Here is a 23327-nt window from a genome sequence, read left to right as displayed (position 1 = left end):
TTCCACCAACACACACACACACACACTCACTCACTCGCGCACGCTCCTTTAACTGCCATCGCAGGCGATTTGCGGATTGGCTCTCGTCTCCAACATTCATTCCAGAGGCCACCCCAGCAATGCCTTCTGTCCACCTAAGATCTTCCCATTGAGATGCAGACGGGAGGCATGTGGGCCAGTTCTCCTAACGTAACACGTCTCATCCAAACCCCTCCGTCCCACCCAGTCACTCTAACTCATCCCGGCAGAAACAGTGATGGAAAAGGATGTCTGAAGCCACAATATCTTCAGCCCCAAAGGAAAGAGGCACGGCTAACGCATCGAGCAGCTCACTTCCTTTCCGTGCGGCTGGACAATCCCTTTGGACTAATTCCAGAAGCTCCTGCCAAAAAGTTGCAGGCAGATTGGGAGGCCTCTGGAGAGAGACTCACACCAATTCACCGAAACACAAAACCCCTGCCTCAACCCCACCCCACCCCACCCCCACCCCGAGTCTCACAACGGTCCCGCTGCTTTTCTGCTGACCCAGTGACACTCCACGCACTGTGCCCGTCCACTTTGCTTAGCGACCGCCTTCCAGCCCCATTTCAATGGCCCTGACCCCGGTATTATGTGCATTATTAATACAAACAGAACTGTTTCTAGATGACTGGCAGTGCCCCAGCAGCAGTTTGCGTGGCTCCTGGCCCTCCTGGGTGGCAGTGTGTGGGTCCAACGGTGTTTCCCGAACTCCCCGGCTAGCAGAGCGGCTGCGCTGTTCTCTTGAGCAGAGGACCTCAGAGGTGGCCAGTGTCCCTGGTGTCCAGCATCCTCCATGTGGGACAGCTGTCACTCGTGTGCACGTGTCGGCTGCCAATGAGACTGGCCGATCCTGCAGCCCCAGCTCCTGGGGCCCCAGCAAGATGCTGTGAGAGGGACAGCCTATCTGAGCCCCAGGGACAACGACACGCTTTAGAGTTTCATTCTGCCTCAAACGCCTAAGATTACAAGAAAAATGTCTCTGCTGATGGCTGTGAAGGACGAACAGAGAAGGCAATTAAAACATGCAAGCTGCCGGGTCACCAGGCTCCCGCAGGGAAGACGGAGAAGACTGGAACCTTTAACATGAAAGATGAATACAGAGAACAGATCAAAACCGAGAAAACCTGGAAGGCTCCACGCCAGGTGCTATCACTGTATTTCCTACAATCTTAGGCCGGGGCTGGGAGCGGGGAGAACCCTCAGAAACAAACGGAGGCAGATCACACACAAAAGAATTCTATCGCTAAGATAAGCCATGCATGTGTGAGAGGTAAGGAACTTCACGAAGGTCGAGACAGGTTTGGGGGGTGCGCTCAGAGGTTATAACAGGGAGGAGGGCCTAGGGTTCACCACCTGGGGACACCCAGGAGCAAGAACACAGCCCCTCAGGAGCCCCTCCCTGGTGCACAGATGGTGGCCCGGGAGGACCGGGACTTACCAACCCCAGCCGGTCCCTCAGGGTTTTGAGTTCTCTAGCTAATCAATATGCATTTGCCTGAACGAATGGGCACCCACCAAGAGCATTACCTTGGGCCAAAACCGATTTGGCTCAGTGAATACAGAGTCAGCCTGGGGACTGAAGGGTCCCAGGTTCGATTCTGGTCAGGGGCATGTACCTTGGTTGCGAGCACATCCCCGGTCGGGGGTGTTCAAGAGGCAGCTGATCGATGATTCTCTCTCATCGATGTTTCTAATGCTCTATTTCTCTCTCTTCCTCTCTGTAAAAAAATCAATAAAAATATATTTTTTTTAAAAAGAGTGTTACCTTGGGAACATGACCTCATTTCTACTTTCTCTACCATCCAGTGAAGATACAGTGCATCCTGGCGATCATCTCTGAAGTCAGAGCCAACAGGACTCTGCTCCTGCAGGACAGGGTCTCAGAGGTTTGCTGGCCAGTGTCCTGGGCAACCAGGTACCTGGAGCCGGGATTGTAAGGGGGGGGGCGGGGAATGGTGGGAGCAGAGTCCTCAGGGGAAAGAGGGCCCGGGGCTACAGAATCAGGACCACCTGGAAGCCAAGCTTTAGCCACAATAGTAGCCATACTCATAGCTCGGCCCCCAGCCTCTGTGACACCCGAGGGGGGATGGGTGCTCTTCCAAATTACACCCCTTACAGCCCCGCCTCCCAGAAGCCACTGGTGGCTCTGGAGCAGAGATTCCTATTGTCCCTGCAGAGTGTGACAGGGGGGTGTGCCCGGGCTGGTGGCTCAACGGCTGGAGCAGCCGCAGCCTCCTGTGCACCAACAGGTGGCAGGCTGGATCCCCAGGTGGGGCACATACTAACGGGAGGCAACCAATCAACGCTCCTCTCTCATATCAATGTTTCCCTCTCTCTCTCTCTCTCTCTCTCTCTCTCTCTCTCTCTCTCTCTCTCTCTCTTTCTCTCTCAAATAAAATAAATAATAAAAAACATCCTTGGGGGAGGATTAAAAAAAATAACTGGGAAAAAGAGAGCATTGCTTTGAGTTTAAAAGGCAGAGATAATGTCTAAAATAATTGTTATTCTATACGTGCTCACTAGCAAATGGAAACTTTGTTCTGTAAAAAAAAAATTAAAAAAAATAAAAATAAAAAAATAAAAAGTTCGAAGTGCAGACACCTCCCTTATAAGACTGTGAAAACAAATAGCTCACCGGAAGAGCATGCGTTACTCTACTCACCGGAGAAAACCTGAAACTGCTAAAGAGACGCCATGAGATGTGCCAAGACCCAGGTAGGCCAAGGTTCCTGGCACTATGAGTGTTCCCTGCTTAACGCTGACCCTGACTTCATGAAATGCTGCTGCTCACAGGGGACAATGTGTAACGGAATAGGCCCATGCGATGACAACGCTCACCTCGCTGTGACAGGGACCCGGTAAGTAACGGTGTGAAGCTCTCCGGGAACCGGGATGACACAGAAACACAATCTCGTCCCTCAGAGACCAGGTCAGTGCTTTGTAACAGCCCCCAACGTGCAGACCCGAGCCATGACTCAGCGACCGGAACCATGACTCAGCACAGGGCAGTGCCCAGCCGCTCACATGGGGACTCAGCCCACGCACAACCTTCTGGTCGACCAGCGGTGGGTGTCCTGACTGTCCCTGCTGCCAAAAATGGGTCAGCTGATCTATCAGAAACATAAGAGGGTCCCGAGATGTCTGACGTGAAGGGAGTAAAAATATGCTTTGAAAAATAGTCATCAAAGTGAAATTTGTATTAGGCTAAATGAGTAAGCGGAAAGTATAGCTGAGGATCACACCCACATATTTAGGGGAATGGCGAATAGGAAACGGTCTACAGATACACTCCCCAGCCTGGCCAGCATGGCTCAGTGGTTCAGCATCAACCTGTGAACCAGGAGGTCATGGTTCGATTCCCGGTCAGGGCACATGCCCGGGTTACAGGCTCTATCCCCAGTCCCGGGCGTGCAGGAGGCAGCCGATCCATGATTCTCTCTCATCATTGATGCTTCTTTCTCTCTCTCCCTCTCCCTTCCTCTCTGAAATCCATAAAAATATATTTAAAAAATAAAATGACCCCAAATGAACTCAGCCCTTCCCTGGGAAAGGGAGACCGTGTCTCCCTGGCAGGTGGCTTCCCAGGCCGGGGAGGCTGCGCACAGCTGCCGGGGGACGGGTCCATGTGAAGCCCGGGCTCCGGCTCCCCCGTGGAATGTGGGGCGCAGCCGGAGAGAAGCACCCTCCTTGTCTCTCCGCAGGGTCCGCTCACCCGGAGCTCAGCCAGGCGCTCCTCCCTCGGTGGGCGCTGAATGCTCTGAATTCATTCTGCAAGGCGCCCTTTGATCCTCCTCACACAGGCCCCTTTGAAGCTCAGGGAACAAAGTGCTGAGGAGGGTTTCCCACAGGGGCCGCCGGTCACCGGTCCGGGCTCGCTCTGTAGGTCAGGCCTCCTCGCTGGGCCCCCTCACACGGCTGACACCCAGGGGGCAGGGCAGGCCGGGGACCCACGCACAGCAGAACCGAACCACAGCAGCGACAGCGGCGCCGGGCCCAGGTCCCGCCCTGGACGGACCCCAGAGCAATGGAGAGGGGAGAAATTCTGCCCCATCACGTCTGGATGCGGGAGGGGACAGGCAAGGCCATGGATGTGCAGGCTCAGGGCAAAAGCTTCAAGATTAAGGTCTAAATTGCATGCAGCCAACATTACTTTTTTAGTTTTTTTTTTTTTTAATATATATCTTTTTATTGATTTCAGAGAGAGAGGAAGAGAGAGTGGGATAGAAACATCAGTGATGAGAGAGAATCATGGATCGGCTGCCTCCTGCATGCCCCACACCGGGAAGCGAGCCCACAACCTGGGCATGTGTCCTGACCGGGTTTCACACAGTGATCTCCGGGTTCACAGGTCGACACTCAACCCCTGAGCTGTGCCAGGCGGACCAACCAACATTATCTTCTGTTTTCTGGAAACTTCTTTCAAGGTGACAGAGGATATAGTCTGAGCTCAGCTAGAAGGAGCCCCCTGAAATCTCAACAGGCGTTTTATGATCCCACAAGAAGTAGATAAACTATGCACCTTAGAGCTGAACGAATTATCCGAAAATTTCAAGCAAAAAACCCTCTCCTCCCCCCTGCCCATGCCCACAGCTATTTCAGGAACACGAGGCTCTCTCTAGTCTAGAGAAACGGGCTCAGCTCTGAACGGCCCCCTCTCTCTGGACACACATGTCCTTCTGCCTTGAGGAAAGCAGACAGACCCTGGTGTGATTCCTGCATCATGCGCTCAGCTGCCCCTGAGGGAGGGCCCTGCGTGTGCTCTGGGTCCCAGGGAGAGGTGAGCACGGGGAGAACGGCTGGTCAGACAGCTCCGGGAGCGGTGTTCTCTCTCTGCCATTGTTCACACGCCAGTGCTCAGAATTAATGAAGTTTCTGAAGGACATCACAATTAGAGGGGAAAGAAAGAGATGAGGAAAGCGTTTTTAATGAATGGAATCAGGCAGGAACCATGTGGGCAGAGATGACAATTAATAAGAAGTGAAATGCATCATCATCCCCTGAAAACACAGAGCGGCGCCTCCTTAGGAGACGCACACGAGGCCGATGCGGGAATCGATGCTCACCGCGCGGCCGCAGTGAGCATCCATCCATCCCGCGTCCGCTCCCAGCCCGGCCGTCGGGGCGGGAGCGGTGGGTCTCCGGGTTATACCAGCTGCACAGAGTCCACTCTAATGAGGTCCCGGGAGATACGGAGGTTTAAGCCACGTTTTCTCCGTAAAAGAGCATTTTTCGCCCACTTAATGGACATCACCTTCCCTGTCCGGCACACACCCTGTCAGCTCCGCTCCTGCATCTGCCGTCAGGAACGGCCGGCCGCCTCCCTCTCGTCTGAAATGCGCCACGGAGCCGACGGCAGCGGAATGGGGGGTTTAGAAACCCACGTGGGAAAGACGCCACTTGATCCCGGACGGGTAGCAATCCCTCTCCACCCTCGGCTACCGGCTCCCCTGGGCTAACGAGCCACTCACAATCCTTTCACCACCCAGCACGCCCGCCGGCACGCAGTCCCCTGTGCACTCCACGGATGCAAATTATCATCGTTAGAAATAAAGTATCCACTTAGGCGTAATCCACTTAGGCATCATCATTGTAAACTATTGCCCGTTAGACACACACGCACCTACGTTTACACAACCGAGTTTGTGGGAAAGTGTCCATCGCCCCCGGGTGGGTCAGGCCGAACAGTAGCCTCTAAGCTAGGGGTGTCGAACTCAATCAGAGAAGGGGCCAAAATCTAAAATCCAGCCTAAATCGCGGGCCGAATGGTTTACTGAACAGTCATAAACTGACAATGTCATAAACTGACAGCAGAGTGCAGTGATGACAGCGTGGTGCGGGCCACATTGCAAGGCCCGGCGGGCTGGATTTGGCCCGCGGGCCTTGTGTTTGACACATGTGCTCTAAGCAGACAATCGTGCACCGTCAAGGGGAAAACAGCCCGTGCTTTCCTGGGAAGGAAGCCTTTCTTTCTTGGGTCAAATGGCTTTCCATCCCAGGCCTGCCGCCTGGGTGCGGGCTGGAGGGTCTGTGCCCTCACCACACACAGACTTGAATTGAGATCCCCGCGAAGCAGCAAACACCTTGTTATTAAAACCACACGCTCCGCCAAAGCCGGTTTGGCTCAGTGGATAGAGCGTCAGCCTGGGGACTGAAAGGTCCCGGGTTCGATTCCAGTCAAGGGCATGTACCTTGGCTGCGGGCGCATCCCCAGAAGGGGGTGTGCAGGAGGCAGCTAATCGATGTTTCTCTTTCATCGATGTTTCTGGCTCTCTATTCCTTTCCCTTCCTCTCTGTAAAAAATCAATAAAATATATATATTTTAAATAAAAAAAAAAAAACACACACATTCCAATAACATCATTAAATTGGGTCTCAACCCCTCCTGCGTCCTGATTCTTTAATCCCAACCACAACCTGCTGCAGATCAATCCGCTCAGGCGCTACTGGCTCCTCCAAAGAAAGGCGGGCGGGTGGATCGATCCACCACCCCATCCCCGGGCTGACGGACATCTGCGATTGGCGGCCATGAGCGTGGGAGATTGCTGTCACTCAGCTTCCTGGCCGTGTGGACCGAGGGGCTGCAGGTGAGGAAGGCGGGCGAGGACCGAGGTGGGCACAGGGGATCCGCCCACACTCACCCCCCGACAAGCACAGACCAGCGCCTGCCCTGGGCGGATACTGAGTCACTCCTGTAAGCCGAGGTGTAGGAATCTCCGGGTAGGAAATGGGGCCACGTGGGGACAGACGAGAAGAGGAAAACGCAGGAGAGCACGCCCAGGCCCTAAGGACAGGGAGCCGGGAAGGCCACCCGCCCGCCCGGCCTGGCAGCGAGGCAGCCGGCAGGTCTGTGCCCGTCAGGACGGACTGGCACAAGCCACACAGAACCCTCCTGCTGAGGAGGGCCGAGCATCACCGGGGCCTCTCCCGGTGCCTCTGCTGTCCTGGCTCCACACACATCGCCCCCTGCCGTCCACAGTGACGTGTGCCCACCCTTCCGCCCTGATTTTCACGTGACAGCGACTGAGTGTGTCAGAGAAGGTGCAGGGGGTTTCCTGTGTGTCTGCTCCCCTTTAGCTCAGGAACCCCACCCCCCTCCCTGCAATCAGCCCAGGACCCAGCAGACATCCCTGGAGGGTGCCTGAACACGGCCCACACAGGTCTGTTCGCAACCCGCTTCCCGTCCACCTTGTGGGTAACATAGCCTTCCTGTCCCCTGCTTCCTTTCAGATCCCCTTTTTAAAAAATATATTTTTACTGATTTCAGAAAGGGGGGGGGGGGGGGGGGAGAGAGAGAGAGAGAGAGAGAGAGAGAGAGAGAGAGAGAGAGGGGAACATCAATGATGATCAGCTGCCTCCTGCACGCCCCCTACTGGGGATCCAGCCGCAACCTGGACATGTGCCCAGATCGGGGATCAACCATGACCTCCTAGTTCGTAGGTCCATGCTCAACCACTGAGCCACACTGGCCGGGCTCAGATAGCTTTTCTATGAAAGCCAGTCAGCAGAAAAATCTGAAAACTGGTTTCCAGGACGACTCGTCGCTTAGCAGTGACAGAGGCACACCTGGGTGCCAGTGGGGGACGTTCAGGCCCCTTTGCAGCCCTGGCCCCTTCTCCTCCTGCTCCCTCCGTGTACGACGTAAACACGAACGTACCGACACCGACTCCTAGAGGAATCACTCACCTGAAATAAGAGGCATGAATTAACCTGACGTGCCTCTCAGCTTCTGCCCCAAACTTCCCGGCTTACACGGGAAAATGTTTTGACAGGAACGAGCACGCCCTGCTTGTTATGTTTGCAAAACTGCCCCACGTGACGGCGACTCGGAAAGCCTCTCTCCCGACAGAAACATCTCCGAGCACTGGGGTGAGGAGGAGGTGTTTGGAAAAAAGGAGGGAGGAGATGAAAACACACGCAACACAGGGTAAAGGATGTTCCCTGAGAAGCCACAGGAATGCTTCCGCCTTAAAGAAGGCAGACGGGGCCGGGGAATGGCCCCCCTCGTTACTATTCCAGCTGTTCCTCCCTGATTTCAGGTAACCTCGGGGAGCACACGTATAGCCCCTACACAATGCTGGTATGTGTGTGTGTGTGTGTGTGTGTACAAGTGTGTGACCACTCTTGTGTGCCTGGGCATAAGAAAATGTGTGTCTAGCCGAAACCGGTTTGGCTCAATGGATAGAGCGTCAGCCTGCGGACTGAAAGGTCCAGGTTCGATTCCGATCAAGGGCATGTACCTTGGTTGCGGGCACATCCCCAGTAGGGGGTGTGCAAGAGGCAGCTGATCAATGATTCTCTCTCATCAATGTTTCTAGGTCTCTATCACTCTCTCTTCCTCTCTGTAAAAAAAATCAATAAAATATAATTTATTTTAAAAAATGTGTGTCTAAACCAGCTTTCACATGGCATATATGCACCTATGCACATGTGACATGTTCACACACGTGTGTGTCCACACATGAACGCACATACACGTACACGTTCATACATGAACACACAAGCACGCACATGTGCACACACACTTCACTGGGAGGCATGGGCTCTTCTTCTGTCTTGTTTCTGGGGCACAGAAACCGCCCTCCCCCCCCAAAAAAAGGTTTTGTTTCCTGCTACGGCTCTCTCTTCCCCAGCAGGAATCCGGCGGAACCAAATCGCTCAGCAGGTGCACAGAAGGCGCTAGGGGCCTCCCCGGTGCTCACAGGCCTGGAGGGGAGAAACGTCAGCTTCTAAAACTCCCTCCCTCCGCGGCTTCCGGCTGCTCCTGGGCACGGCGGCCGGCACCTGGGTGCTGAGACGGCACCAGCCAGCGCCGGCAGCTCACCTGGCTCCCGGGAGCGCGGACAAAGGAGATGATGACTTGCAGTTTCTCCACGCTGCAGCGCTGCTGTGAGCTTCCGTGCCTCTACCGGGGCGCTTCTGCAAACCAGCCCTGCTGAAGACAGCGTGCGGGGCGCGGCTGCTGGCACCAAGGGACAGGCGGGGGTGGAAACTGGTGTGTGCTCATGTTCTGGGCAGGAATGGCCTGGTCAGTAGCCCTTGCCCAGTGGCATGTCCCTTTGTGTTGTCTGAGGAAACTCCCCTGCAGCAGCCATCCTTGGGGGCTGATGGGCTCTTGGGAGGACGGAGGCAGCACGCCTCCTAAATGCACGGCCAACACCAGGAGGAGGGGGCGTGCTCAGGCTAATGACCCCCTGTCCTCCGCAGGAGCCACCGCTGGCTCGGGCATCTGACCCACAAACACTGTGGCTTTCTGTTGATCCTCACCTGAGGACATTGTTCCACTGATTTTTAGAGAGAGAGGAAGGAGGGGGAGAGGCAGAGAAACATCAATGTGAGAGAGACACATCATTTGGTCAACCTCGCGCACACACCCTGACCAGTGCCCTTGTTTGCAATCGAACCCTTCTCGCCGATGTCCACTCTCTGCCACTTGGGGGCGACGGGAGTGTCCCATGGGCAGCAGCTGTGGTCAGTGCCGTGGGGAATGCGGTGTGGCAGTGGGTTTAATACCTCCGTGCACTGGCAAGTCTTTCCTCAATGCCCCTTTCCCTGTCCACTAGAGGCCTCCATCGAGGTTGGAGGACAGCACCCGCTGGTCTCTGACCACTGGACAATGGATTACAGGGCGCGGTCAGTGCGCCTCCGGCCTCCCCAGTCTTCCTTGGGCTCCCGGGACCTGAGACATCCTGTAAGAGGTCCACGGAGCAGTGGAGAGACCGGACACACACACACACACACACACACCGCCACCTGAGTAAGCTCGCTTCCTTCGTGAAACTATTAATAAATAACCCAAAGGGCCCCGGGGGCACCTTCCAGGGCAGGAAATGCGGGGTGAATCCAGTGAAACAAAACCTATCTGGCCCGGCTGGCGTGGCTCAGTGGTTGAGCGTTGACCTATAAACCAGAAGGTCACGGTTCAATTCCTGGTCAGGGCACAGGCCCGAGCTGTGGGGCGTGGAGGAGGCAGCTGACCCATGATCCTCTCTCATCATTGATGCTTCTATCGCGCTCCCTCTCCCTTCCTCTCTGAGATCAATAAAAATAAATAAATAAAAACTAGACTGGGCACGGCCTCCTCTTCCAGGTCACAGACCGGAAGTGCAGCCCCGGGGGCCTCCCTGGAGGCGGTCACAGGGCCCCCCGCAGCACCAGCCTGGGACATGAGGACACACCCCGCAGCCCCTGCCACCAGCTCTGAGGCTGCAGGGCACAGGGAGAGGAAGGGATGAGGCCTGAATGCCAGGCCGAACCAGACAGCTTCGTTGCTAAGTACAATAATGGGTTTTTAATGGCCGCTGTCCAATATCACACGGGAGAAAAATGCTTTATTAGTAATAATAATAGCTGGCACTTTCCTCTTCAAAGCACTTATTAGCTCATTAATCCTCCGGCGACCACTGGGCGGCCGCAGTGCCCGTGTCTCTCCCCGGTTTCCGGTGGGGGACACAGGCGAACGGGAGGCAGTGACCAGCACCCCCCCGGGAGGCTCTGTGCTTGGAGGTCAGCAGCCAATAGCAGGACGGCATTCCCTGGGACGGCGTGGCCCTTCCGGAGGGGATGGAGCTGAAGGTCAACTCCAGTTTATGTGAACTTGACCGGCAGAAGCTCCCGTGAGTTGCACCTGAATTGCTCTTTGTTGGTCCTTTATGTCGAGTGCATCAATGGTGTTCAAAACCTATTCAGCCCAAATCAATTACAAGCGGAAGCTTGCGTGCCTGGCCAGCGAGACCTTTGAAATCGAGCTCCGCGGAGAGTGGCTGGAGGTTGCGGAGCGGAGCGGGGCCGAGGTCAGGCGTAAACACCTTTCTTTCTTTCTTTGCGCTTTGTTTTCATCCATTCACTAAGGTCCCTGTCTCAGAACACGGAGTAGGTCTCCGATTGGTGAGCAATAATAGCCTCAAGCAGCCCGTTATTTGTTCTGATGGAGTCTATAGATGTTAACACGGTCATTGTTTTATAATATATCTTATTGATTTCATACAGAGAGGAAAGGAGAGGGTCGAGAGCCAGAAACATTGATGAGAAACATCCATCAGCTGCCTCCTGCACACCCCCTACTGGGTATGTGTTCGCAACCAAGGTATGTGCCCTTGACTGGAAACAAACCCTGGACCTTTCAGTCCGTAGGCTGACGCTCTATCCACTGAGCCAAACTGGTTTTGAATGGTTATTATTTTCGTATGCTCACCATTGCAGGCAATTTTTTTTTTAATTTCTTGCCATTGCATGTAAATCCTTAAATATTTTAATCCAGCCCTAGCCGATGGCTCAGTGGGTTGAGCATCATCCTGTGCACTGAAAGGTCATGGGTTCAGTTCCCAGCCGGGGCATATACGGAGGGTGTGGGTTTGATTCCAGCCGGGGCTCAGATGGGAGACAATCAATTGATGTTTTTCTCTCTCCCTCACCCCTGCCCCACTTCCTCTCTCTAACCGTATCCCCGGGTGAGGATTAAAGAAATACATGTTGATGTATGAATCATTCTTCATTGTGCACCAGATGCCTTTTACTGAGGTTCAGAAAGGCTCTGCATTTGCAAACGAAAAATAAACGTGTTGGGAAGCCGAGCACCTTGCTCTGGGGAAAGAGGCAGGCGGGGCTCCAAGAGAAGCTCGGAGCACACCAACCCCCCAGGGCCCACGGGAACAAGAACGGGTCTGGCCAGAGTGGGAGCAGGTACGTTTCACCACCCCCACCCCCTCTACACACACACACACACACACACACACACACACACACACACACACAAGCTTCGCTGCTGTCACGGAGGCCTGAGAGCGGCATTTCTATTTCACACAGAAAAAAATCAACACTGGCTTCTAATCACCTCAAACCAAAAAACCAAACACCTTTCTAAAACCCCAAGCACACTGGCCAGGCCTGGAACCCAGGTGGACTGCTTTTCCCTCTGAAGCCGTGTCTGAACTGACAGCTGATCGCGAAGGCCTGTCCTCAGAGGTCAGGTGTCATTTCCAGAGCGGGACGCCCGCCCTCCCTCCGTCAGAGCCTCCATCTCAGCACAGGCTCCGTGAGGGAAGAGCCTCAGCTGAAGCTACAAGCTTGTTAGCCCCGTTGGCGTGGCTCAGCGGCTGGGCGCTGATCTATGAACCAGGAGGTCTTAGAGTCCAGGTCTGGGCACATGCCCAGGTTATGGGCTCGATCCCTAGTAGGGGGTGTGCAGGAGGCAGCCCATGAGTGACTCCGTCTCATTACTGCTGTTTCTATCTCTCTTCCTCTCCCTTCCTCTCTGAAATCAATAAAAACATAGTTTTAAACATACAAGCCCGTTGCCATAGAAGCTGAGCCACGCCCTTTGCATGTCCTCTCTGCTGTCCCCCCTCATCTCCGAAAGGAAGGCAGAGGTGACGTGGAAAGGACAGGTGTGTGCTACAGTTTGGAGGCTGCAGCTGACACCCTCTGGACAGGAAGGGATGACCAAGGGGAGTGGGCAGAGGGCCCTGAGGCAGGCCTCAGGATCCTCCACTCATAGTGCTTCATGCTCCCCGTCACTGCGGTCTGGGGGCCCTTCACCAGGAATCACCAGGACCCCAGCAGGCTCAGGTGAGCTCTCGCCCTCTGCTGGAAAGGAACCTGGAAGGCTGCTCAACCTTGAAGCTCTGCAAGGTCAGAGCCAACCAATCCCCATCTAATTGAGACAAAGGTAACTGAGGCAACTTCCCCACCAAATAATCATGTAAATCCTTGCTGATAAGATAGCCTGCCTGTTACTGGAATTACCTGCCTAAGGGCTATGGATGTATCCCTAACCTGAATAAAGGGGTGGCTAGGCCAAAGCAAGGCGTAGTCCTCCCACTTACCAAATTAATACTTTTCTCATCTTTTTTCACTTGTGTGCGGCCTTCTCCATACCTGAACCCTGAACCGGAACCCTGAACCACGCGGGATGTGAAAGGGATTCCCACAACCCTCCCTCCATCCACAGCATGGAATGGAAGGATAACAACTATATCAATAAATATCAACAAAAGCCAGCATTAACTGAGTGCTTAGGACACTCAGTAAGCTGTCTACATAGACTGGCCCTTCACACTCACCGGGTCTGAATGTTACCCCTCCTTTCCTAGGAGAACTAGTCTTAGAGGCCCCGGGACCCAGCCCAGGCCGCCCACCAAGGATTTCGGGGACTGGGATGCAGCGCCCGCAGCCCCACAGGGCAGCCAGTGCCCCTCCCCACGCACCAGTGTCTCCGCGGTGCCAGACAGCACAGGGTTTATGAGACGCATAAAATGTGCCCGAAGGGTTTTACGACCCGAGGAGGGAATTGCGACGAGCACTAAAATTCATAGGCTGAGTCGGGAGAGTGAAGATGATGGCAGTCCCGGGAGGCGGGAGGGGAGGCTGAGGAGACAGGCAGCCAAGGGCTCTGCTGAGCTCCTGCCCGGAGCCTCAGGGGCGGCGAGAGGCACCTGACACCCAGCTGGAGAGGAACCTGGGCCCAGGAACAGCGGGCATCCCTACATCTGCGGAACTCAGTGCCGTAGCACCCGTGTCACCATCCTCCTCCTCCCCCCCACCTTCGGACGGGATGCCCGTGCCTCCCTCCACTTACCCAACTGTCACTCCAACCCGCAAACCATGATTTCTGAAGACTTCATCTCAATTAAAATTCTGTTTCTGGCTCTTACCGAAAAACTGTGAATAAATACACACACACACACACACACACACACTCCTAATAATCTGACTTCCAAGGAGATAAACAAGTTGTAATATCTTGGTAGAGACAAATTCATATGAAAATGAAATAAACCTTTTTTTACAGAAAGTAAATGTTAAAAAAAAACTGAAAACAGAATATGCTTTGTATTTGTGTCATCTCAGCACGATGGGAGGAAGGTAAGCAGGGCCATTTTTTTACCCACATCACATAAAATCTCAATTAGTGATGGTCTATTTGTGCACCGCCTAAAAAACATTCGTTAACACAACAGAATTTTCTAGTTTGCTGGATACATATCCCAGAAGAAACTGCAGAATAAGGCTAGGTTGCCAAGCAACCGCAGCCCGACTCCCCGTCTGTGCTCAGCCACCTCATTCATCAGGGCTCCTACCCCGGAGCCCGAGGATTCCAACCAATTTGCTTCTTGGGAAAATCATAGTGACTTTCGGTAACACAATAACACTTTTATTCTCCGAAGATAAACTTAGATGCTTTTTTTGATCCAAGAGGGATGTGTTAATTCATTATTCTCCGCAAGGTGCTAATGAGAAGGCTATAATTAACTAACGGCTCTACTGCGACACACAAAAAAATAAACTGCGGTAATTAGTAACGTTTAAGGCGTCAACCAGCCCCCCAAATTAGAAAAGACAGACTCTTGCCTCCAAGGGGATGTAGAGAGAGGAGAAAGCACGGTGTCTGGTGAAATGGAGACTTTCTTCCCTCCTTCCCTCCCCCGCACCCCCACCCCTCACCCCCAAAGAGCAGTGAGAGGCAGGAAATGGCCAACGTGAGAGATTCCACCTTAATAGCCGAGAAAATGGCTTGGTGCCAGCTCGCTGAGCAGGTAGACAGAAAGCGCTGGCAAATAATGGGATCTCTCCTTTGAAAGAATGCTTAGCACAGTGTTTTTCTAGGAATGCATAGAAGGACTGGCTCGCTTTCGCTCGCTCATTAGCTGTGTTAACTTAGCATATTGTATGCAAATCACCATAACAATTGCATTCTCTTCAGACGGAATTGGTTAGATGAAGCTGTAATCTAAATGCTCATCATTTGAAAAGGCAGTATTCTTGGGCTGAGTGTGAAAAACACAACAGGGAACATGGAACATGGGTGGCATCAGATAAGAGAGGGCATCATTAAGGACAGCTCCCACCCACCCCCACCCCCAAATGCAGAGACGGAGGGAGGGCTTGGAGCACACCTGGGCAGGCCAATCAGTCCCCCGGTTCGGCACTGACACCTCCAGAACTGTCACGGCTTTCCCTGTCCCCTTTGTCTGTAGCCTCGCTCGAGCTCTCCCTGTGCAGGGCTGCTCGGATATTTAGGGAAGACACGACGCAGTGGTGAGGCTAAATTTTTGTCTCTGAGATGTATTAGGCTCCATAGCATGGCACGGCGGCCACCGTAAATCAAAGGCCAAAATAATTTCCAACAAGTGAAACGGCAAATGCCAGCGCTCCCGGGAACCGCTATGTAAATGGCCTGTGAATGTCAGGCCGGCTGTCACGCTCATTCCTCACGGCACCTTTAACGATGACACAGTCCCTGAGGGGAGGGGTGTGTCACGGCCCGTCGCCCTCGGAAGCAAACTCCACACTCTGAGCTGATGCTCACGGGGCCACCGGACACCCATCCCTCAGCCCCTCCAACCTGAGCCACCAGCCCCAGTCTGTGACTTTTTCCTTCGTGAGATAAACACCGGTTAGGATCTGGAGTCAGCCTTGATCACGCCTCTGACGCAATTCTTCATCCACATGAATGGGCCTCGTTTTTCCCACAAAGCAATTTGGGGCCCGACAGCCGCCCACCTTCCAGGGCAGGGTGTGGTTTATAGCCCTGGGAGCTCTGTGGGGAGATCTCTGTGGGGTTCTCCCAGCTTCAGATCTGAGACGGGGCTCCCTTTTCGCAAGTGGTTTGTAAAAGAAATGATGGAAAGCTGGGGCACCGAGTGGGTGAGCACAGGTGAAGGGAATGTCAGCTGAATGCCAGCCTGGAGATCCGGCCTTGGGGTGCAATTTGCTCATTACCAGGTAATGGAGCACCTACGGACCCAGGAGGGAGCAGTCAACCTCCTCAGCCTTTTCTTTCTCTTTTTTTCTTCTTTCTTTCTTTCTTTCTTTCTTTCTTTCTTTTTTTTTTTAAAGAAGAGAGAGATAGAAACATCAATGATGAAAGAGAATCACAGATTGGCTGCCTCCTGCATGCCTCCTACTTGAACTCACAATCCCAGCATGTGCCCTGATGGGGAATCGAACCGTGACCTCCTGGTTCCTAGGTCCACACTCAACTCCTGAGCCATACTGCCCAGTCAGCCTTTTTCTGAAAGGAAAAAAAAATCCACCCATACAGGTGAAAAGAGAACAGTCCAGAAAACATACTCAGTACAATAGCCTGGCCCTTCTGCCCTGAAGGGGCCACAGACATGTGAGAAAGAGATTTCCAAGGACTGCCATCGCCAGCCCTCACACCTGCCCAGACACGGCTGCCGGGGTCCACGCGGCCACTGCATGCAGGAGCTTGTGAGACGTGATCACACACGTGCTCTGCTATGACCGCAGCATGTCAGGCAATCACAGGGAAAGCTGGCCCACACACCAGACCCCAGACCCACCTGCCACGGAGGCCACCGGTGAAGGCCACAGGTGAAGGCCACAGGTGAAGGCCACGGGGGAGGCATCAGAGAGCAGGGAATTCAGACACACCCCCGCAGCCTCTGCAGGGAGCAGCGGAAACACCAAGCCTTCACACACCTTGCTTCCTTGTCACCACGTTTCCCCAAATCACCGTCTGGGTGTCTCTCCCCCTCCATCCATTTACGGACCAGCCAACGTGACCAGCAGCGGTCGGTGTTCACTTCCCATGGGGCATTCCCCGGGTGGCAATAGTCCTATCCCCTGATAGTCCAGCAGACTGGAAAACAGGCCTTTGACATATGGGAATGAGAAGGCACCACGGCTAAGGAAACTGAGGAGCAGCCAATAAGAACAGGAACGGGACCCGCCTCAGCAACCCACACTCACTCTGGAGCGTCTATTATGCTCCACTGTCTACTTGGATGCTCTCATTCCAGCCCTGCCACTGACTGCCCGGAAGCAGGTGTGGACAGGACCCCTAGGACCGGAAAGAGGAAACTGAGGCACGGGGTCCTGAGGTCCCTGCTGCCAAACCACACCCCCAGGTGGGTGGGGGCGCTGGAAGGGGAACCAGGTGGGCGCGGAGGGACTCTGCCAGGCTCCCCCCCCCGCCCCCAGATCCCTCGTGCCACCTCCAAGCGCATGGCGTGCCAGCACCACGGCCCCACCCGCGTCCTGGAGCTGGGACTGCGCAGCTCCTGCCCGGTGGCTCCTGGGGCGAAGCGGGGAGAGAAAGGCGGATCCCCCGGCAGAACGCGGAGCCCGGCTGGGTCCCCCAAGCCCGCCGCCCTGAGGTGCCATGCACACCTGCTCCCTCCGAGCTGCCTGCAACCTCCCCGCCTCCAGCACGGCCCCCGGTACCTGGGCCGCGCGCGTGGCCTCTGCGGCGTCCGGGGTCCCGGCCCCGGCCGAGCGCACAGCCTCCGGGCGCGGGGCTGCGGGCGGATGAACAGGCGACCCGGCCTCCCGCTCCAGCCCCTCTCCTCTCCGAATCAGCACTGCGCCCGCCCCGCTCCCGCACTCGGGAAAAGGGGGGGGGGGGGGCGGCGGGAGGAAAGGAGAGAGAACCGGAGAGAAAGGACAGGGGGAGGGGCGCCCGGCGCAGGGGCGGCGTGACCCGCATCTCCTGCGCCCCAAGCCGGCCCCGGAGCCATGGCAACCACCGTGCCCGCCCCCCGCCCGCACCTCCAGCCCCCCCCCCCCCACTCTCCCCGCTGCCCACAGGTCCCCCCTCAGCCCAGGGCCTCCGGACCCCCGGGACGCTGGCACCCCGTCCCCAGAGGGGGAGGCGGACCGGGCGGCGGGGACTGCGCCCGCTTCCCCAGAGGAGGGGTCCGGTCCGGAGCGGGAGGCGAGGCCTGCCCCTCCCCCACATCCCCGCACCCCGAAAGGGCTGTCCTGTCCGGGGGTGTCCGGAATCCCCCCGGAGGGCAGGGGGCGAGGGAGGGGCAGCTGGAGGGGAGACAGTGGGCGCCTGGGGATCAGGGACCCGCCGCCTCCCCCTTCCCTCCCGGGGGACCCCGCGGTCTGAAGGCAGCCTCCGCCCCGGGAAAGGGGTCCCCCCGGGGCAGGGCTGCGGGGCCAGGAGGGACCCGGTCTCGCCCCTCGGAGGCCCCGGCGGGGTGCCCCCTCCCAGGAGTCACCCCAGCCTCCGCGCAGCCGCCCCCGAGCGGGGTTTTGGGGAGCTGGGCGACCCCCGCGAGCCAGACCCCTGCCCACCCGCCCCCGCGGACACACCTGCGTCTCCGAGCGCCGCCCTGGTCGTGCGGGAGCGGAGGGCGCGGGTCCCGGTGGGTCCGGGCGGCGCTGCTGTGGCCGCGGCGGAGGGACCTGCTGGCTGCTCCGCTGGCTCCGCGCCGCCCGCGTCCGCGCCGCCCCTCCGCCCCCTCCCGTGGGGCGGCGGCCGCGGCTCCGCACTCCCCGGAGCGCACACGCGGGTCCCCGGCCCGGCTGCGGGCGGAGGAGGTGGGGTCCCGGCGCTGCTGGGGCGCAGGCGGGGGTCCGGGCCTCTGGCTGCGGTGGCGGCTCCGCGGATGCCAGCGGCGCTGCCAGGCGGGTTCCCTGCGCCGCCGCGGGCAGGAGGGCGTGGTGCCGCCCAGAAAGGCGCTAGCTCACTCCCCCCACCCCTCACTCCGGGGCGGGAGGGTGCTCCCCAGGAGTTAATTTCCTCAGGGTGCTCCCTCCCACTCCCGGCCCGCTCCACAGGCTGCCTAATTTTTTTAAAATATATTTTATTGATTTTTTACAGAGAGGAAGGGAGAGGGATAGAGAGCCAGAAACATCAATCAGCTGCCTCCTGCACACCTGCTACTGGGGATGTGCCCGCAACCAAGGTACATGCCCTTGACTGGAATCGAACCTGGGACCTTTCAGTCCGCGACTCTATCCACTAAGCCAAATGGGTTGCGGGTTATGGCAGGCTGCCTAATTTTAACACGTAGATTAAGGCACCTACCTCTGTTCCCACTTTAAAACGTGTGTGTCCTGATACCCTGTTTCCCTGAAAATAAGACAGTGTCTTATATTAATTTTTGCTCCCAAAGTTGCGCTAGGTCTTATTTTCAGGGGATGTCTTATCTTTCCATGGGCTAGGTCTTATTTTCGGGGAAACACGGTACTGACTAGTCTGGGGTTCCTCCACGGTGCTCCCTGGTGTTTTTCTCATTTATTCTGCGCTAATTCGGGCCTATGGGGTGGAAGACAGCCCCTCCACTCATGCCAAAGGCCATTCCCAGGACTCCCCGGGGCCACCAAAAAAATGTAAATTTTATTTTCAGATCCCAAAAGGATTTGGGGAAAGTGACAGTCTTTTGAAGAGTAAGGGATTTGCATATCTCTTTCATTTTTTTCTCACCATATTCAGATTTTCCAATTGTTCACACAATACCGCTTTTTAAAAATGCTGTTGCATTGAAAAAAAAAAAAAAATGCTGTTGCATTGAAGTCCCCCTTGAGGGGAAGAGAATCACTGATCTAGTTTTCGCTCCGCCAGGGGAGTGAGGTGGGCTCGTTCTCACCGGCGGCATCAAACAATAAGGACATTCAGGGCTGTGAGCCACCCTCGGGGTGGGTGCTCCGTTCCCGAGGGGCACAGTGGGCTCAGGACTCCCCTTCAGAAGCCACTGGGTAAGGTATTTTGAAAACAAGTGAACTTGAGAACGAGTGAATCTTACTAATTGTTGGCCCTGGATCCGGATTCTGCCGGTTCATGTGTGGGCACTGGTCCCGCTGCCTGCCTGCCTTGGCACTGCCAATGCAAGTGAGGGCAGGACTGGCCCTGAGTTTCAATGGCTGCAGGAATCTCTCTGCCGGAGGCATCGTTATTCCAGTGGCATGTTTTCTAAAGTAGAAACAAAGACAAAATACTGACTACAATTTCCAACAGGGGAAATGCTGTGCCTGTAGGAAAACACGTCCAAGGTCAAGTAGACGCCAAGCCAAGCTGGCTTTCCGGAGCTGGCCACCCTCTGCTCTGGGTGTGTGCGTATCCACCCAGCAGAAGCTCAGAGCCCTGCCCGGGGCCGGGCCAATAGGCCGCTCCCAAACAGGCAGCTCCTCTTTTCTCTGCCGTTTGTTTGCTTCGCATTAGAGTCATTTAAAAGGCAAGTATTTGCCCAGTTGGCATGGCTCAGGGGCTGAGCGTTGACCTATGGAATCAGGAAATCACAGTTGGATTCCTGGTCAGGGCACATGCCTGGGTTGCAGGCTCCATCCCCATTGGGGGCATGCAGGAGGCAGCCAGCCAATGATTCTATCCTACCATTAATGTTTCTCTCTCTCTCTCTCTCTCTCTCTCTCTCTCTCTCTCTCTCTCTCTCTCTCTCTCTCTTCCTTTTCCCTTCCTCTCTGAAATCAATAAAAATATATTTATAAAAAACAAATATAAAAGACAAGTGTTTATGGAAGACCTACTACTTATCTTTGTTCTAGGTGCTTGGTCCAGTGGGAAATCCAATCGATAAGACCAGCTGCTTTTCTTTAAATCAAATATCCGAAATGTATCAGAGAACAGCGTGATGCCCATGGCAAGATGAAGGGTCAGTTCTTCAATCTGGGTTTTCCTTTGAAGGGGACACCTACGTCCCAGCACCTGACACCGCGTGTACGTGAGGAACCAGGAGCCCCACCCTGAGCCGGGGCCGGCCAGGGGCCATGCTGAGGTCTTGTACACAGTGTTCTCTGTCCCAGGCTGGGGCCTTAGCACAGGAAGAAGGGGGGGTGGGGGAAGGTAAGTGAGGAACAAAGAAGGGAGGGGGGAGGAGGAAGGGAGGGAGACAGGTCACCAGCCAAGAAAGGAAAACAGTATTTGAGAGGAAGATGGAAAGTAATTCAGCCAACGCCAGGCTGTCCTTGTAAAGGCATGCCGAAGGGAGGCAGAGGGCGTCCATCTCCGCCTCCGAGAAGCACCTCCTCCCCCTGTGGTCCACAGCTCGAGGGCCACTCTTTGGCCCCTTGAGTGTGGCTCTCCCATAAAACACTGTGGCCTGGGCAAGTCTATTTTGAAGAAGCAGAAATTTTAAAAATTTGGCTCTCAAAAGAAATTTCAATCCTTGTCCTGTTGATATTTGGCTCTGGTGACTAATGAGTTTGCCGACCACTGTCACAGCTTTATCTCCGAGGAGAGGGTCCACTTTCCAACCCCCAGGAGCCTCAGCCAGAGCGGACGCGCGCACAGAGCCTGGGGCTGCTAAGCTGGACTCCTGCCCGGGCTCCATCCTGTCTGACACGTGGTCCAGACCCACCTGCTCTCTATGACGATCCTAATCAGGCAGCGCGTGCACTGGGTGCGGGGAAAGGCTGGGCTCTCAGGCCTCATGTGGAAGTGCCGCTGCCTCCGCTCTGAGAGGTGTGGGTTTCTCTCTCCCAGCGGAGGTTGGCTGTGCGCAATAAACCCATGCTACGCGGCCACAAATGAGGAGGCCAGGGGGGCAGGTTCAGGAGCAGAAGCAGAAGGTGGGAGAGATAGGCCGGTCATCCGGAAAGAGAGAAGGTACTGGTGCCCGGGGCGTGCTCAGTCCTTCCTGCTGATGTACGGCCCAGGCTGGCCCAAACCGGGGCCTGGTGTCATCCCCGGAGCGAGGCCGAGGGAGGAGAGGGGCCTTTGGCAGAGCCAGAGCTGGTGAGATGGCATCTTTCCTAGAAAAACTGCTCAGCAGAGAGCCGCAGTTGGGGAACGCCAGTCCTGTCTGGCAGGTCTGACACGCACAGCCCCGCTGGCTGCTGCGTGACGGAGGGAGGGCAGGCTGCCCCGTCCAGGGAGCCCTCCCACAGCCTCCAGCGACAAAGCCGCGCCTTCGGCTCCCGTGTTAACAAACCGAACCAGAACCTGCTCCGTGCAGAGAGAAGCTCCCAGGAGACGCTCCTGGCACAAGTCCTTTCACACAAGAACAGAAGATGCTTCCGCAGTCCAAAGGCAACGCCTCCGGAACCAATCAAAAGGGAAACCTTGTGGTGTGTGCCAGGGATCGTTAATATGTGTGATCCGGCTTCGGGGCCCTGGGCCCAGGTAACTTGGCTGGATGTTCAAGAAGCTAGACAATATAAGGGCCGCTGGTAACATTGTCCTTACGGAGCTGTGTTCTCAAACCCCATGCTTTCAGCATCTGTTGATTCCTGCTGAGGCCCACGCCCTCCCTGTCTCAAGTCTGTGCTCCCCAGTTCCCTGGGGACCAGGTTTGGCCCCAAGGCTAAAGGGACAGGAGGGGGACTGCTGTGGGAAACTTCCAGGCCACCTCCTTGAAGGCAAGGTAGACTCTTTCCCATTTAGCAGCCCCGCAGTGAAGACAGCCTCATGGTGAGGGGAGCAGAAGGCCCCCCCTTTGCCTGAGTCCCCAGGTGACCGCACCAGAGCCCGCATATCACCATGAATGTCTCTGGGATCTCTCCTTATAGCTGCTTGTCACCCCCCTGATGAATGCCATGGCAATCATGTCATCAGGACAACCTTAGAACGGTCAAGGAAAATAAGAATGGAGGCCACAGTGGAATCTGCTGGCTTTTCCTTTGCCCAGCATTTTTCTGCATTCCTGCAGCTCAGCCCTAGAGAATGGACCTATGGCACGTGGCCCAGTAGAGGCACTTCCCGATGCTCCCTACCAACCTCTGGTCCCGGTGTGTGGCACAGGTAAGCACAACCAGCTTTTCCATCCCTGTCTGGGGTGATGGAGTGATGAAAGACATCAGACTCACAGTGAGGAGTGAGATGGGATCAGGCCGGTTAGGGTAAGGGCCTTGGGGAGGGAAGATGGTAGATGAGGAGGGAATGAGACAGGTGGTCAGGATGACAGCAAGACGGGCACAATGAGGGTGGGGGTAAGGGGAAGAGATCAACCAAAGGACTTGTGTGCATACATATGGGCCTAGCCAGTGGCCATGGACAACGGGGGTTGGGGGGAGTGCATATCTAGGGAGGGGTTTGGGATGAGAATGGGGGAATAAGGACAATTATGTGAGACCATAATCAATTAAAAAAAAGACAGGCACAATGCACCAGTCAATCGAGAGATGTCCTTCCCCCTGAATCCAAGAGCAGGAACGAAAAGCTGGGAGATGAGGGCAAAGGGAGATTGGCTGGTGCTTGTGTGAAAGAGACCCTATAGGGCAAGAGCAGGAAATATAAACCCCTAAACCAGTGAGCTTCTGCGGCAACTCATTCCGGGACCCCTCCTGCCTGCAGAGAGCTTTGCTACGTCCTTTCGATGTAATAAACCTCGCTTCCCTTTGCTGACACCTCCCTTGCCCCTGAATTCATTCATTCATCAGCTTCTGGAGCGCACACTCCTGTCTCCAAAGGAGCCAATGGGAGGCCTGCTTTGGACTTACACTCGAGCTATCGGGAAAAAATGAGGACACAGCAGGTGCGACGTAAGCTGGAGAAGCTGGCTGCGTCCAACGCCCCTTAGGAAGAGCGTCCCTGAGACTAAAGCCACGTGAGGGACGAGAAGAGGAGAGAGGCAGACACTTGGCACTCCCATTTCTCACCG

At 55.5% G+C, this 23327-nt stretch overlaps 1 protein-coding gene across 5 annotated transcripts in view; it reads right to left on the bottom strand.

Annotated features, from left to right (window-relative positions):
* Nucleotides 1-18214, bottom strand: part of CHL1 (cell adhesion molecule L1 like) — a 95598-nt gene extending 77384 nt beyond the window's left edge. For 4 of the 5 annotated variants that reach the window (XM_084902030.1, XM_084902034.1, XM_084902032.1 and 1 more), the window contains exon 1: nucleotides 18082-18214. The gene's annotated coding sequence lies outside the window, so the exon portion shown is untranslated. Of the gene's footprint in view, nucleotides 1-16461; nucleotides 16483-18081 lie in introns of those variants that run through there. The other variant, XM_084902031.1, reaches the window with a different exon arrangement.
* Nucleotides 18215-23327: the final 5113 nt, after the last annotated feature.

This window comes from Pipistrellus hanaki (assembly GCF_964339955.1).
Source record: "Pipistrellus hanaki genome assembly, chromosome: 13".
NCBI classification, from domain to species: domain Eukaryota; kingdom Metazoa; phylum Chordata; class Mammalia; order Chiroptera; family Vespertilionidae; genus Pipistrellus; species Pipistrellus hanaki.
The sequence above is the reverse complement of the archived record's forward strand: the minus strand, read 5'-3'. Positions and strand labels throughout refer to the sequence as shown.